The sequence below is a fragment of the Peromyscus eremicus genome, chromosome X (assembly GCF_949786415.1).
Source record: "Peromyscus eremicus chromosome X, PerEre_H2_v1, whole genome shotgun sequence".
Taxonomy (NCBI): Eukaryota; Metazoa; Chordata; class Mammalia; order Rodentia; family Cricetidae; genus Peromyscus; species Peromyscus eremicus.
In genome coordinates this window covers 11298708-11303091 of record NC_081439.1, presented here as the reverse complement: position 1 = coordinate 11303091, position 4384 = coordinate 11298708, and positions in this window count along the sequence as shown.

Below are 4384 nucleotides of genomic sequence, written 5' to 3'. Positions count from 1 at the left end.
CCTTGCTGCCGTCAACACCATACTGGTCTGGGTGGCCTATGCTGCCACTGGGGCCACAGTGACGTCTGGGCGTGAGGTGCTGCTGAGGACCATGTCTGGGTCCGTGGTCCTGCTGCAGCTGGGGTCTGTGATGATGCCACTGGGGTTCATAGGAACCATGCATGTTGAACTCCTAGGGCCATGCTGAGCTGGCCCCGCCCCTCACTGGCCCTGGGATAGTTGGCCCTGCCCCTTGTTAGACACTACAGCGGGAGAGCTGGCCCCCTGCACTCCGGAGAGATGGCCCCACACCACACCACTGGTGTGGGAGAGCTGGCCCCCCGCACTCCGGAGAGATGGCCCCACACCACACCACTGGTGCGGGAGAGCTGGCCCCTATGGCATGGGCCTAGGAGGGGTGGTCCCAGTGGCCTGGACGGACCAGCTAAGCTACCACCCAGACCCACATCCTAGGCCTTTTATTGGTCCACCCTAACGTCTACCCCATCTATGATGGACTGCGGGAAAGGACTGGTCGTGCAGAACGATAACCACAGGATCTCCACGACTCGGGGCAACAGCAGGGATGTCCGAGAGGAGTTTCGGTGAAGGGCCAGTGATGATGGTGTACCAGAGGTCTTGAACCGGACCAATGACTCATTGCAATGAACATTGGTGGGTGGGGCTGATTGGACAAAAAGGTATACTTCCTGACACACGGCAGCACCCAGTGCCGTTAGGATGAATGAAGAGGTGTTGGAAAGATGGAAGAGCGAGGTGGATTTTTTTTTGCGTTTTTTTTTTTTGTTGTTGATTTTGGGGTTTTTTTGGGGGGGGGCTGCAGTGGTGAGGGAAGGATATGGAAGGACTGAAGGTGAGCGGGACTGGGGTGCATGATGTGAAATTCCCTAAGAATCGGTAAAGAGTTATGTTAAAATTATCTTAAAAATAAAGCCGGGTGGTGGTGGCACATGTCTTTAATCCCAGCATTCAGGAGGCAGAGACAAGGGGATCTCTGTGAGTTCAAGGCCAGCCTGGACTACGGAGTGAGTTCCAGAACAGCCAGGGCCTGTCTCGAAAACAAAAAAATGTTTAAGGTTGCTTTGCAGTGAATGTAAGGAATCACAATGATGAAGAATAGACTCTATCCCAAAGACTATAAATGCTGTGGCAATCATAAAGCAAGACAGTGTGGAAAGGACTGGGCAGCAATGGAAGGGGAAAAAAGCCTAAGCCAAGAGACAAGGTGGATGGGTTCTGGTGAAAAGCAGCCTGGTAGTCCTACCCACGAGCCCACACCCTTGAAAGCCTCCAGCTGGAGGGTTTGGTGAGGTAGTGATTGCTCGTGCATGATACGGTGGTCAGCATTTGAGAGGGGGTCCAATCTATCTTTATCATAACCCAAAGGGCCTTGGCCAGGTGCCTTCTCCAGAGGGAGCCTATTGGTTAAGACTGAGCTCCTCTGGGGATCAGAAAACAAGGACCAATCACAAGACAAGAAGCCCTGAGAGACAACCTGTCACACACAGCCCCTGGGTGGGGACGGCTGTGAAAGTCAATCATGGAGAGAGAGGAGGCCTGACTCATGTTCACCCAAAAGTTCAGGTGGCAAGCCTGGAGAGATGGCTCAGTGGTTAAGAATGCAAGGGCTGGAGAGATGGCTCAGTGGTTAAGAGCACTGGCTGCTCTTCCAGAGGTCCTGAGTTCAATTCTCAGCATCCACATCGTGGCTCACAACCATCTCCAATAGGATCTGATGGCCTCTTCTGTCATGCAGGCATACATGCAAATAGAGCTCTCATAAAGAAAAGAGTGCACACTGCTCTTCCAGAGGACCCAAGTTTGGTTCCCAGAACCTACATTAGACAGCTAACAACTGCCTGTTACTCCTGTTCCCAGGGGAATCTCACACCTTTTGGCTTCCAAAGCCACCAGTACTCTGTGCATACAGTGTGCCCACACACATACACACACCTTAAAATAATAAAAATAAATCCTTTTAAAATTCTAGCTCTGTAGACCAGGCTGGCCTCGAACTCACTGAGATCCACCTGCCTCTGGAATTAAAGGAGTGCACCACCGCTGGGATTGAAGGTGTGAGCCACCACCGTCAGTTAAAAAAAAAAAAAGGAAATTTAATGATTTGTTTTTATGTGCATTGGTGGTTTGTCTGCATGTATGTGTGTGGGGGAGGGTGCCAGATTCCCTGGAACTGGAGTTACAGACAGCTGTGAACTGCCATGTGTTGGGACTTCAACCCAGGTCCTCTGGAAGAGCAGCCAGTGCTCTTAACCACTGAGTCATCTCTCCAGCCCAAAACATTTTTTAAAAAGTTTGTTTTTTCTTGAGACAAGGTCTCTCTATGTAGTTCTGGTTGGCCTGGAACTCACTATGTAGATCAAGCTGGCCTCAAACTCATAGAGATTTGCCTGCCTTTGCCTCCCAAGTGCTGGAACTAAAGGCATGTGGCAACATACTTGACCAGAAGGCAGCTTTTAATTTACCACCTTCTACAGTTTCATCTCCATATTTGAATTACTATCAGAAGGCTACTAACATTTGGAATATTTGCCATAAGCTTAGGTTTGAAATCTTTTTTTTTGTTGTTTTTGTTTTTCAAGACAGGGTTTCTCTGTGTAGCTTTGTGCCTTTCCTGGGACTCACTTGGTAGCCCAGGCTGGCCTTGAACTCACAGAGATCTGCCTGCCTCTGCCTCCAGAGTGCTGGGATTAAAGGTGTGTGCCACCATCGCCTGGCCTTAGGTTTGAAATCTTAACAGATTAAAACTCAGAAAAGAAGACATGGATGATGGACTAGTTAACATATGCCAGGATCTGTGCTCTACAACAGGAGGGTAGCTTTCACAAAGATGATGGACTAGTTAACATATGCCAGGATCTGTGCTCTGAAATAGGAGGGTAGCTTTCACAAAGATGAGACCAACCTGGGCTGTATATAGTGAGGCCCAGCTGGGGATATGGCTTCAGTTGGTAGAGTGCTTGCCTGGCATACATGAAGCCCTGGGTTCCATCTCCAGCTCCTCATAAAACCGAATGTGGTGGCACATACCAGTAATCCCAGCACTTAGGAGGTAGTGGAAGGAGAATCAGAAGTTCAAGGTCATGCTTGGCCACAAAGTGAGTTCCAAGTTAGTCTGTGGTAAAAGAGAGATCCTGTTTCAAAAAGGAAAAAAAAATTGATAGGGCAGAGGTATCATACAACTTTAATCTCAACATTTTGGGAGGCAGAGGCAGGTGGATTTCTGTGAGTTTGAGGCCAGCCTGGTCTACGGACTGAGTTCCAGGACAGCCAGGGCTACACAGAGAAACCCTGTCTTGAAAAACCAAAAGAAAAAAAGATTTAACCCTGTTGTAGAATATTAATTTAAGGTGTATTACATTTGTTTATGCTGTGGAACATTTGTTTAATGATGCAAAGATGTGTTGCATTTTTTTTTCAAGACAGGATTTCTCTGTAGCTTTGGAGCCTGTCCTGGAGCTTGCTCTGTGAACCAGGCTGGCCTCGAACTCACAGAGATCCGCCTGGCTCTGCCTCCCAAGTGCTGGAACTAAAGGTATGCACCACCACCGCCCGGCTTATTCAGTTGAAATTTCTATCTAGGATCATTTCTTTTGACAGAAGCATAGATTTTGTGTTTCTTGCAGATTATTTCTGCTAGTAACTGATGTTCTCCAATGTTTACTTGCATAAACTTTTTATTTAATAATTATTTTAAAGGATATTTTTGCTAGATCGATATTTAAGTTTCTGTATTTTGAAGGCATTTTTGAAATCAAGCACATGGTTTGTCTGGGAAGTCAAAGAATCTTCCTGTTTCACATTTGAAAGAATTCAAAGGTAATTGAAGTAACTTGTTTGAGGGTGTATAGTTTTTCTTTTCCTTTAATTTCCCTTTACTGTACTATGATGTGACTACTCAGCAAGTTCCAGGACAGCCAGAGCTACACTGAGAAACCCTGTCTCTGAAAAACAAACAAACAAACAAATCAAACCAAATCAAAGTCCTACAACAAAAGAAACAAGCGGGTGAACTGAGCGGCCAAGTCCTTACTTAAGGCCGGCACAGGGGGCTCTTGATTTTCTTTGTTTAGAGAGGGGGCCTTCCTAGTGAGGCCTAGGTAGAAGGCAACGGTACCAGTGAGGACTAGGGGCGAAATAGTGGGAAAACGAACCAAGAACATGGTTCAAGTTCAGACAAGAAGGCGTTGGTAAAGTGAATACACTGGGTTCCCTAACAGACAAGACAAACAGTAATAATGGAATAGAAGGTTCCAATTCGAGGTCGGATGACCAGGCTGGCCTTGCACTCATAGAGATCTGCTTGCCTCTACCTCCCAAGTGCTAGGATAAAATACATGTATCTCCAGGCGGTGGTGGTGCACGC